This window comes from Phascolarctos cinereus, unplaced genomic scaffold (genome assembly GCF_003287225.1).
Source record: "Phascolarctos cinereus isolate Bilbo 61053 unplaced genomic scaffold, phaCin_HiC Scaffold_2;HRSCAF=192, whole genome shotgun sequence".
Classification (NCBI taxonomy): Eukaryota; Metazoa; Chordata; class Mammalia; order Diprotodontia; family Phascolarctidae; genus Phascolarctos; species Phascolarctos cinereus.
The window spans coordinates 187,220,127-187,234,094 of NW_027555625.1; positions in this window are offsets into that span (position 1 = coordinate 187,220,127).

Genomic DNA, 13,968 nt, shown 5'->3' on the forward strand with positions numbered 1-13,968 from the left:
GGGGCTAAATTATGAAGGGCTTTGTAAGTCAAACAGGAGATTTTATATTTGGAATGAGATAGGGAGCTATTGAAGTTTATTAAATGGAGGTGTTGGGGTTGATGTGGCCAGACATACATTTTAGGAAGATCAATTTGACAGTTGAGTCTAAGGTGAATCAAAATGGAGAGAGACTTAAGGGAGATAGACTAATAGGCTATGCAATAGTCTAAGCATGAGATGATTGGGACTTGAAGAAGGTTAGTGTTAGAGTCATAGGAGAAAAAGGGGCCATATGTAAGAAATATTATGATAATATTAACAGGCCTTGACAATAGATTGGTGAGATGAAATTTGCATGAAGAGTCAAGGGTGACACTTAGGTTGTGAGACTGGATGACTGGAGAAATGGTGATACCCTCCAAAGTAATAGGGAAGTCAGGAAGAGGAGAACCTGCAGCCCCTAGCACAAGAAGCCTGAGACAGTGTCCCTTCCACCCCAAGAGCAGAACTCAAATTTAAAAGAAGGGAAAAGGCCAAAAAAGGATCTGACCATAGAAAGTTATTAGGTGATAGAGAAGATCAAGACACAAACTCAGAAGATGACAATAATGTCAGAACACCCATGGGAAAATCCTAAAGAAAAATGAAAAGTGACCTCAAGCCCAGAAAGAATCATATAAGAGTGAAAGAAGAAAAATTGGGAAAATAAATGAGAGTGATGCAAGTGAATTATGAAAAAAGAGTCAACAGCTTGGAAAAAGAAAACGACTGTTTAAAAAGTAGAATTGGCTAAATGGAAAAAGATATACAAAAACCCACTAAAGAAACAATTCCTTAAAAAGTACAGTTGATCAAATAGAAAAGAAAATATTAAAGCTAACTGAGGAAAACAACTCCTTAAAAATTAGAAGCTAATGACTCTATGACCAAGAATCAACCAAAGAAATGCAAAAGAATAAAAAAAACTAGAAGAAAATGTAAAATATCTCATGGGAAAAACAACTGACCTGAAAAATATATCCAAGAGACACAGTATCAGAATCATTGGACTAGCGTCATTCAGGAAATTATCAAGGAAAACTGCCCTGATATCCTGGGATCAGTGGACAAAATAGGCAATGAAAAAATCCACTGGTCACCTCAGGAAAGAGATCTCAAAATAAAAACTTCAAGAAACATCATAACTAATTTCAGAATTATCAGGTCAAAGAAATAAACTGCAAGTGGCCAGAAAGAAACAATTCAAATATCAGGGAGTCCACAATCAGAATAACACAGGACTTAGTAGCTGCAACATTAAAGGACTGGACATCATAGAACATGATATTCTGGAAGGCCAAGGAGCTAGGACTACAGCCAAGAATCACTTACCTTGCGAAATTAAGCATAATACAAGAGTGGAAAAAATGGTCATTCAATGAAATAGAAGGATTTCAAGCTTTCCTAAGGAGAAGATCAGAATTGAATCAAAAATTCAATCTCCAATATCAAGACCCAAGACAAGCATAAGCAGGTAAACAGGGAAAGAAAACATAAGGGATTTAATAGAAACAGATTGCTTACATCCCTACATGGGAAGATGAAATTTGTAATTCTTAAAAATTTTATCACTAATAGTACAGCTAGAAGGAATATACATAGACAGAAGGTATGGGTATAAAGTGAATTTGAAGGAATGCCATAAAATAATTAAGGCATGAGAAAGAGGAGTACACTGGGTGCAGAAGGAAGGAAGGGTGTAGAAAGGGGTAAATTATTTCATAAAATTTCACAAAAGAGGCTCAAAAGACCCTTTATAGGAGAGAGGAAGATGGGAGGGTGGTTGATGGGCATGCTTGAACTTTATTCTCATCATCTCAAATATCTAGAAAAATGAGTCAAATTTACAAGAATACAAGTCATTCTCCAATTTATAAATGGTTAAAGGAGATGAACAGGCAGTTATCAGATGATGGAATCAAAGCTATCTATAGGCATATGAAGAAGTTCTCTAAATCATTTTTGATTAGAGGAATGCAAATTAAAAGAACTCTGAGGTACCACATCTCACCTATCAGATTGGCTAACATGACAAAAAATGATAAATGTTGGAGAGGATATGGAAAAATTGTGACACTAATGCACTTTTGGTGGATTGTGAATTGATCCAACCATTCTGGAGAGAAATTTGGAACTATGCCATCCAAAGGACAACCAAACTGTGCATACTCTTTGATCCAGCAATACCACTGCCAGGTTTATATCAAAAGAGATCACAAAAAAGGGAAAAAGGAGCTACATGTGCAAAAATATTTATAGCAGCCTTCACATGAAGAAAAATGTAAAGTGACCTCAAGCCCAGAAAGAATCACGAGGAGCTCAAAAAGGAGCTTGAAATCATATAAAATGAAAGAAGAAATATTGGAAATTTTGGTGATGCTCATCAATTGTGGAATGGCTGAACAAGCTATGGTATAAAAATGTAATGGAATAATATTGTGCAATAAGAAACAATGAATAGGCAGATTACAGAAAAACCTGGAAAGATGTGTACATACTGATGCAAAGTGAATTGAGCAGAGACAGGTAAGCATTGTACACAGTATCAGCAACATCATGTGATGATCAACTATGAATGATTCGGTTTTTCTCAACAACACAGTGTCAAAGACAACTACAAAGGACTCATGAAGGAAACTGCTATCTACATCAAGATAAAGAAATGATGAACTCTGGATGAAGATTGAAGCATACTTTTTTCATTTTATTCTTTTTTGTGCTTTTTTCTCCTTTTAATGTTTCTTCTTTCACAACTGTGACTAATATGGAAATATGTTTAACATGATAGGACATGTATAACCTATATCAGATTGCTTCCTTTTTTTTCAGAAGAGGGGAGGGGAAGGATGAAGGGAGAAAAATTTGGAACTCAATATTTTGTAAAAATGAATGCTAAAAATTTTCTTGACATGTAATTGAAAAAAAGTGCTATTAAAAATGCTATTAAAAAAAGAAAAAAAATCTGTTTTGGATTTATTTTCCAAGTTAGTTGTTTTTCCAATGAGACATTTCTTAGTCTTCTATTTTTTCATTCTTTTGGTTTTGTTTTATTGTTTCTTGATATTTCATGCAGTCATTAACTTCCACTTGGCCAGTTCTAATTTTTAAGGAATTATTTTCTTCAGTGACCTTTCATACTTACTTTTCAGTTTAGCATTTAAAGCCCTCCGCAACCCTCCTTCCGCCTAGTTTTCCCTAATTATTTCATATTATTTCCTTTTGCATACTCTACATTCTGATCAGACTATCCTACTAGCTAATTACTAAACTTCACATTCTATCTACTATTTCCATGTCTTTGCAAAGATGGTTGCCAGTGCTAGAAACTCATTCTCACCTCACCTCTGCCTTCTATCATCTTTACTTCACTTCCAAATTCAAATTAGATGCTGTTTCTTATGTAAAAAGCCTTTCCTTGCATGCAAAATTATCACTTGTCTTCCTTTTCTCAAATTGCTTTGTTTTTATACACACACATTTCATTATTTTTATACACATATGTATATGGGTATGTGCTTATATGTTTTATATCCTGTTTTCCCAGTAAAATTTGAGCCTTTTGGGGGTTGGATTATTTTGGATTTGTCTTTGTATCCCTAACACTTAATATAGCACCTAGTACAGAACAAAGCTTAATAAATATAACAAAATATGTGAAATTAAATGATATACTAGTAAAAGTTTAAATCTTTTCACTTAGTAAGTGCTTAATAAATACTTTTGTTTAGTATATCCATTTATAAATATTTTTTGAATTGAATCAAATTAAATTTAAACAGAGGTTGTACACTCAGTTCTTGTGTATGTTGAAGAAGATTCTTGAACAGGTACATTGGATTGTATAGCCTTTGAAGTACCTTCCAATTCTGAGATCTTGTAATTCTGTAATACCTTCCTGCCTCTGCTGTCTCTTCCAAAATCTTTCTTCCCCACCTCAGAAAACTGATGACTAATCCTGATCTGATCCTTTCAATGTTGTACAGTTAGATTCTCTTTCATTCAGAAGGACCCGCCACTCTTTTGTTTTTTATACCAACACAGTCATACCCTTGGTTCCTCTCACTTGAGTTTTCCTCCTTATTACCCTTGCCTAACAATGTCCTGGCTGGACCATGATATCGGTCTGAAGTGACTCTATTTCAACTTAAGGACTTGGCAGGAATGGAACTGTGTGATAATAAAACCCTCCCTAGAGGGAATTTAAAAGTCTTATTATTGTGAAAAGGCTTAGTTCTATACATATTGAGGGTGAAGTCACTAGATGACATTTCAGTGTTCTTCATAAGCCTTAGATGACATATTTATTTTTGGATAACAATTCAAATTACTGCTTTTCATAGAATATTATTTGCAATATATAAAATGGAAATATTTTTCGTGAAGTCCCATTGAAAGTTAACATACTCTCCAAATGAGTATGTAAATCTCATAATCCTAGGAAAGTATATTGTCAAGGTAAATAAACGTATTCATGGCATTCAAAATTTCTCCACTTGATGTAACTGTTGATTCCATGTATGGATGGAATGGTGCTGGCTTGTGGAGAACCTCTGTTTTCTTGGTGTTAATTGTTAGGCCATGCCAGGAGACCATATTGTTTCTATTTGAATTGTGTTAGGAAGATTCTGAAGATCACCTGGCAAGATAAGGTACCAGGATACTGAGGTCCTTTCTTGAGCTGAATTGCCAAACATTCAAATGCTATTGTGGAGAGCACAACTCCTGATGAGCTGGCTACAGTGTTAGAATGCCAAACACACATTTGCCTAAAAGAATATTTTATGGAGAACTCATATGAGGCAAGGGCTTACATGGAGATCAGAAGAAGGGATACAAAGACACTCTTAAGGTCTCTCTGAAGAACTTGGGAAACAACTGTGAGACATGGAAGACACTGGCACAATATCTCTCAACATGGCATGCTCTCATCAAAGAAGGCACTATAGTCTGAGCAAAGCAGAATTGTGATAGCTCTAAGGAAACATGAGATGTGCATATTTAGAGATATCACCACCCCAAATGTTTATATTGGTCTGATCAGACACACTTGGGCACACTTTAAATTGATCACAACATAGTGATATCATTTTCTCTCATTTCTCTTCAAGAATGTAAGACAAACCCAGAACTCTCTAAATCTCAGATTATGATTCTAACACTGAGAAACTGATCCTAATCAAATAATTCAACTTTTTTATTTTGTAGGTTTCTTGTATACAAAACAATAATGGTAAATTTGTTACAAGAGTATGTTTATTTAAGAATATGATGTTAACCTTACTGAAAGAATAAAAAGGAAGATATAGGGAAAACAAAAATATCAAGTTATGGGACTTGAAAGCTCTAAGAAAATCTAAAGGTCATCAAATTCTAAACAATTCATTTAATCTACTACATCAACACCATGATAAGCACTGGAAAAATAGGAAGTTTACAGAAGACAATTCCTGCCCTTAAGTAGCTCAGTCTTCTAAGAGGACAACCAAACCCATATTATTACAACACAAAACATCACATTGAAAAGTACATTAAGTAATCGAGAACAAAGTTCCATGTGAGCTCTGACAAGGAAGGTTTGATTACAGAAAATAATATAAATGATTTTCTGAAGGATATGGCAGCTGAAGTGAGCTTTAAAGCACAGGTAAAAATTCAAAGGATCATGAGAAAGAAGGTAGATGGTTGAGGTATAGGTCATAGCGTAAACCAAATCACATGGGGAGTGGAAGTGAAATATATATTTAGAGGGTAGACTTGTTTGTTTGCATTATCACAAACATGGAAGGAAGCAATATTAGTGATGAAAAGGTAAAATTTGGAGGGCCATGAATGATAGGTGAAGTATTTTGAATTTATTAGGAAGCATTGGGAGCCACTAAAGATTTTTTAGTAGAGGAATTACGTGAATCTCTGCATAGTTTCCCAGGAGTATGAATAATGGCTTAGAAAAGGGAGAGAATTGAGAAAAGAAGACCTATTAGCAAACTAATGAAATAGTCCAGTCAGGCAAGTGAAATTATAGGCAGTAAAATTAGAGAGAAGAGGAAAATATGATTATATAAATATATTATGTAAATATTATATAAACATATAATAAATAATATATAATACAATATGATTAAGATATTATATAGTATTATATATAAACATATGCAATACACATATGTTCATATACACACATATACAGGCACATGCATATACATGTATATGCACATACACAGTAGATAATATATATGCACATACACACGTTTAAGCATATACATATACTTATATACATATATATATACACACAATATCTGTATATATATATACCCATACCTATACATAAACTTATACATATGTATATGTATATGTGTGTATGTCTATCTATCTACATATCTATTGATTAATATAGACATCGATAGAGAAAGAGAGAGAGAAATAGATAGACAGGCAGACAGATAGATAGATGGATGAGGATATTGAGGCCTAGAGATGGGAATGACTTTTTTAAGGTCAAATCTTACCTGTCTACCTAGGATTGGAACAAGCAGCAAGAAAACACAGGTTCTCTATCAGCCAGCACCATAGCACCCATATGTGGAACCATTGGTTATACAAATGGAGAAATATTGAATGCTGTAGATAAGTTCACTCACCTTGGCTGTATACTTTTTAGGGTTGCACACATTTATGATGAGGTTGATGTACACATCGCTAGAGCTAGCTCGGTGTTTGGGAGGCTCCAAAGGAGAGTGTGGGAGAGAAGAGGCATTAAGTTGCCTACCAAATGGAAGATCTACAGAGCTGTGCTGACCTAATTGTTTATGTGAAATTTGGACAGTCTACACACCCCATGCCAGGAAACTGAATAACTTCCATTTGAATTGTCTTAGGAAGATTCTGAAAGTCACCTAGCAACATAAGGTACTGGCACTAAGATCCTTTCTTGAACTGAATTGCCAAGCATTCATCCTCTACAGAGTGCAACCTCAATGGGCTGGTCATGTTGTTCAAATACTAAATGTTCTTTTGCCTAAAAAGACTCTTCTGTGCAGAACTCACACAAGGGAAGTGCTTATATGGAGGTTAGAAAAAGCGATAAAAGGACATTCTCAAGGTCTCTCTGAAGAACTTTGCAATTTATTGTGTGACATGGGAGATAGTGGCAATGGATCACCCAGTATGGCATGCACTCACCAAAGAAGGAACTGTGCTCTATAAGCAAAGCAGAATTTCAGTAGCTCAAAAAAATGTGAAATGTCTAAATTTAGGGACATCACCACACCAAATGTTCATGTGGACTGTCTGTGACTGACCTATGGTAAAGTTTTGTAAGCTCATATTAGTCTGATCAGCTAGTGAGACGCACTGTACCTTGACCCCAATATATTGATGTCATTTTGGTCCTTTTTGAGAATGAAAAACAACCTAGGTTTCAAACTCCTTGAGGGTAAGGATTATATCTTATTTACTTTTAGAATTTCTATGGATTTACAGAAACTTTATAAATAGTATGAACTTAATTTGGAGTTACCAGTCACTGTAAGGAACATAACTTTATGTTATCAAAATTAATCAAATGAAAAGTAGATCTCTCCAAGGATATTGGGGTCCAATATGAAATTTATAGTATATTTAATGTTTTAATTGAAAAAAATCTTATATTTTATAAGAAGCTTGTGTTTAATTCTAGTTGAATTAATTGTTGAACTTTTGGACTTAATCCCATAGTGAAAATATAATTAGTTTTTGAAATAGGGAATGGGAGTTTGAGTTCCAGGTCAAACCACTTCCTTTTTTTGTAAGCTTGGTTGAATTACTTAATCTCTCTGAGATTCAGTTAGTTCACTTTTAGAATGTCGATGATGTCAATTGCCCTTTCTACTACAAAATGATATGAGGCTGACATGAGAATATGTAGGTGAAAATACCTTGAAATATTTGAAAGCACCTTAGAGTTGTAAGGCAATTTCCTTATTAATATCTTTCCCCTTCTTTCAGGGGAGAAATTATTGAGTGTTGAGTTTCACAGCTTGCATCACTATCTTCTTTTACATTGTGGTATTACTGACTGTAAAACATTGCCAGAGCTTTCCTCTTAGGAGTTACTGTAAAGCTCTCAGACAATATCAGTCACTGATTGTGAGCTAGTATTAAGCCAAACCACAGGCAAGGGGGGCATGTTGGGAAATTGCAGAATGAAAATGTATTTTTTAATAGTTCAGGCTGTGGTTACAATGACAATTTTCTTAAAGAAATGATGAAAAATAAAAACTATATCAGGGTTCATGGATTCAGATCCCCAAATGGATTATGTGCTTCAGATTAGACTTTAATCATTCTGAACATCAAATAATTAACTCACACTTTCATTTCTGATAAGTCTCAGACTCCTGTCCTTTTAATTATGATCCAGAGGATAGCTTTTATGTACATATTATCTCTTTTGAACTTTGAACAAAGATTGCATTTGCACTTGATATATTATTGATATGTAATAGCATGAACTTATTACATCTGAGTTGTGAAATGAAAGAGGTATTTTGATAATATGACTTTTGTCTAATAAGAAAGTATTTTTCTTATTTCTGTCTTTTTAAGGTCCAACCATAGAGTTTTGTATATAAAACATTAACCCCATTATGCATCCCTAAGATATTATCCAACCAGGTCTTTCTGCTTCCTCTGAGTCAGGCTATTTGACTCATTACTCAGCTGTGTCAACATGCCAATGATATCTCTATTTTGTCATCCCACTTGATAGCTTATAATAGGAAAATCAAAATTCCCTCATGGTCCTGATTGGGATCTGGAAATAAGTATGAGGTAAACAACCATGTTTTGACAATTTAGGGAAAGAACTTCCTGCTGTTTCTGATAACACTTCACTAATGATAATCAGAGTTTCAGGGGTAATATAAAATAATGTAATTAGCAGAGTCAGGTAGTAGAAAGACTGCTAAACTTGGAGGCAGCACATGGGTTAAAATCTTTGCTCTGAAAATTATTAATTCTAACCACAATTCAACTAACTTAAACAAACATTTATTAAGCATCTGTTATAGGCAACGTGTACACCAATAACAACACCATCCTTTCTCTCAAGGAGCTTACATTTCAAAGGGTTTGGGTTGGTAATCATGTACTTATATAAATATAATACAATGTTGATATGAAAACAAATGAAAAATACAGTAAAAATGCTCAAGGAAAATTTAAAAAGGAAAGCAGCTTTCAACTTCTCTGAATCTTAATTTTCTTATCTATAAAATGTTGATAATATGGTCTGTTGTTAGGAAAATGCTTTGAAAATCTTAAAGTAATATAGAAATGCCCATGATTATAATAACTTTGATGATACCCAAATGAGACACAGGATAATCCATGACAATTCCCAGTAGAATGCAAGCTCTTTAAGGTCAAGGACATTTTTGTTTTATCTTTTTGTATTCAATGCTTTGTAAACATTTAGGCCCTTGATTAATATTTGTTTAATTGAACAGAATGGAATAGCTGTATATGGGCTATTAGAACAAAAAATACCTTTTAAATTAAACAACCAATATTTATTTGAATTCAACAAACATTTATTACATGTGTGTCACTGGGAGAATATTGTCTTAGTCCTTGAGGATATAAAGAAGAAAAATGAACCTATTAGAGCAAAGAAGACATCTTTGCAAATAACAAGAATACAAATAGAGATGTGATAAATGTAAAATGATGTGAAAAAATTGAGGATGTAAAAATAATTTCCAGACAGGGAAAGTAGGTAATCCTAGTTTTGGTTTTCAATCAAAAGACCTTCACAAAGTTCTAATCCAATGATTAATTATGATATGTCAGTTATTTGAGGTTCTCAAAGCCGAAGTCAGTGGATCATAGATCTATGGCAGGTCCTACTGTACTGGAATGGTTTTGAGTCTGGTCTCAGTGATGGATTAAATCCACAGATCAAGGAGCAATCTAGCAGAGAAGGGAGAGTGACACCCCCATTTAGGATGGCTACCAGGTGATCAATTCTTCAGTTAAAGAAACTTGTGGTAAAAACAATAATAATAATAACAACAATGACAACAATAATATTTTGCCATCAATTCTCTGTGATCATTTTATACTTCTTCACTGATGGTAGCAGAGTGGAACAAAAGGATATAGAGTGAGCTAAGAATCCTTCAGTTTCAGACCATCTATAAAAACTGCCTTAATTTTACAGTTTCTTGAAGTGTGACCTTTTTGACCAATGATCAAAAGATGATGAAAGATTATACCAACCCCCCCCAATTATATTAGTTACTAGTCATAAAACAAAAAGACATTTAAGATAATGGGATGTTGGCTTACAAGTTTTTCTCAGCAGACAGGCAAAGAGCTAGAAGAGCTATTTTCATTTTACTTCCAAAGTCAGCAAGAAACATCCCTTCATGGAACTCTTGGCTATTTTGACTAGCAGTACTCAGGATGATAAGAGGCAAAAAGCAACAGTATAAAGAAAATTGTAGGGGCAGCTAGGTGGTGCAGTGGATAGAGCACCAGCCCTGAAGTCAAGAGGATCTGAGTTCAAATCTGACCTCAGACCAAACACTTGATGCTTACTAGCTGTGTGACCCTGGGCAAGTCACTTAACCCCATTGCCTAGCCAAAAAAAAAACAACAACAAACAAGAAAATTGCAGTCCATATACAGAGGATATCTATGAAAGAGGATAAAAAGGAAGAGAAATTCTATGAAGAACTTGACAAGATCATCTACTTAAGTACATCTATACTATATAATCCTTGCTTACTTCAATGGGTGAGCTCTAATATGCAAGCATATGAAAAGACATCAAAACCATGTTAGGAAAATATAGTTTATGTATATTAAGTAAAACAGTTCAAAGTCCTGTAGATTAAAAACAAAACATGGAAACATCATTTTTCTATATCACTTATCTTTCTTTCATAAGAGAATCTATAAACTAAATTGTCTATAAACTAAAAGATAGGAAATATCTAGTTAGTAACGCAGGAGTCATGTCAGTCATCTGTGTGCAGTCAAAACATTGACTAGTCAAGGAAATAGTTAAAATAAATATCAAATTAGAAGAAAAGCTAAAGATCAGGAAAAAAATTGCATATAATTGCAGTAACTTACTTGACCTATACAAATTAGACATCTATGCCAAAGAATGAGAAATGGAAAGTAAAAAGTCAAAGATGTGGACCTTGATTATCACTAACCCCTACAAAAGTTGAATCAATATAAAACAGTTGCCAAAGGAGGAGGCTAAAAGATCCCAGAAACCTTTTTAGCCAAAGAACAATTAATCAGCTTGCCAAGTGGAAAGAGATGGCAGCCAAGGATAAAAATTGTCCAGAATAGGATCACAGAATCTCAAAACTTCAGAATTGGAAGGACTTTAATATTCAGTATTTTATGATAATGAACTATACATATATAGAAGGTATCTTTCATGAAAATATGAGAAGAGAGTAGACAATTTTTTTTTTGCAAATGATTCTACAAATGAGCACACCTTTTAGGCACAATGTAGACTGAAAAGTACAGAAAATACAAGATCTAGATGTATTTGTTGTTTATACCTTCTAAAAATGTATTTTCCTTCATAGAGCAAATCATAGTTGTATAGGCTTTCTTTCAATGAGGAATATCTTATGCATGTCTCAAGGACATAGAAGATTCCTTGAGAAATGAAACTATAATAACTTTATTAAGTAAACTTCATTGTGCTAATTTTTTTAACCAAACACTGATCTTTTAAAAGTTTTATAGATAAATTGTGTTTTGATAAGTTGATGATTTCCCAATAAACTAGCTATTTCCACATAACCTTCTTATAAAAATGATTTTACCATTATTTTTATCATTATGTGCTTGGCTTTTTTCATTCCACTTCCTATGAAGAGACTGGAAGCATTGATATACTTTTAGAAAAGGGGTTCCCCAACAGGTGAGAGTCAACCTTGAATGGTGAACAATTAATGAGGGGGTGAACTAAAAGTCTTCAGCTCTCCCTGCTGAGAACTTGTCTTTATAAGGATACTCAGCTGCTTCTAGCAATCTGAACAGAGGAATTCATCTCTTCCCAGACCACTCCGGTTGGTTTTCTCCTTCATGAGCTGCTTTTCTCCTTCATGAGCTGGTTTTCCCATTCATGAGAGTTTCACACTAAATTCCAATGGAAGGGTACAAGGATGCTAAATTCATTGCTTTGGGGAAGAAATTCACCTAGATTAGATTCTCTTTACACATTAAACAGTAGTAGGGTCTCCTAATTGGGTGGGGTCCTGCCCAAGATTAAGAAGCATGTATCCTGACTGATCAGGGCAATCTCATATATCATATTCAGAGACTGGCTGACTGACCTATAGGAGCTGGTCCCTGAATGAGGAATAAAAAGCATGGCTTTTATAAATTAATGTACAAGATATTATAATAAATATATAAATAAAAACTGTTTTTAAAAAGATCCTAAATAACAATGGGTTATTAACATAACAGGAAATGATCATTTATCTCACTATGATGAGTATAATGGAGGAGTCAGCCAGACATTTGCCTAAATCTACCTAAAATGTTTCAACCTATGACCTGACATCTTAAAAAGGTCATAGCATTTCTTTATTGAGTCAATTAGTTGTAGACTTTAGACCAGGGTTTAATTAACTATAAACCATGAATCTGTCTTGTTAGTGTATATTTTATAATTCTATTTCAATATAACTTGTTTCCTTTATAATCCTAAGCATACATTGTGTAGGACAGGCACTATACTAAGTACTTTACAAATATTTTCTAAATTAATCTTCACAACAATCCTGGGAGATAAATGCTGTTATTATCCCTATTTTGCAGGTGAGGGAACTGAGGCAGACAGAGGTTAAGTGGCTTGACCAGAATCACATGGTTAGTAAGTATCTGAGGATAGATTTTAACTCAGGACTTCCTGACTCCAATGCCAGTACTCTATCCACTGTGCTACTCACCTTCACTGGACGAAAGAAAGTAACACTGCATAGGAAGTATGTTCATGAAAGGAGAGGAAATTTGGTCATGGTCTGTGGGCTACTTATAATAAATTGAGAGTCATTTTGGAATTAGGCAATTTGAGCACATAGCAATTTAGTATTGGAAGCCTCCAGCCAAACTCCTGAGAAAGAATAACTCAGTGGAAGGAGAAAATTGCCTCATGAGTCTTTCCCATTCTTTGATAAGAGGACATTCTCAACATCAGAAAACCAAAGGAGTTAGATTTTTTTCATTCCTATTGCTAGCAACATCCTCTGAAAAATTGCTGGTAGTATCTGCATTGGAAGGCAAGGACAATAAACATAGGCAGATCCAAGGCTCTACTATGAGTTTGGCCAAAAACAAAACAAATAAAACCTACATCAGATCAATAGGAAATAATCTGAGGACTTCCTATCACCAGGAGCTGTGAGTTTTCCCTTTCTCACATGTCTTGGCTTAAATCCACTTTCTCCAAATTCTGTATATACTTATAGAAGAGTGTGTCAATAAACTTTTTTTTTGAGGGGAATCAGGTGGAATCCTACTTATACCAAATTATTATTAGGTCACCTTAATACATACATCTTTATAATATCTAGTTGTAACTAGTTGACTGAGTTAACTGACAATCGTTGAAGGAGGCACAGTGATTGGAAGCACAGAATTAGAAAAGTTACTCTAACCACTCAGAGCTACTCTCTAGAGTCCCCCAAGGGTATATGTGTGTTGAGGGGTAGACATTGTAGCCACTCTGCTCTAGTAATTCAACCTTTCAAGGTAAGTGGGGGTTGGGAGACTTGAGTCCAGAGCTTGTGCTATACATCCAAAAGCTGTAAGGATCAGATACATGTCTATATTGTACAAGTGACTTAAAAAATGCTTCCAGTAGGCTGAATGCCTAGTCATAGCAGAAGTTTGTCAATAAATATTTCTTTAACAGTTAGGATCACT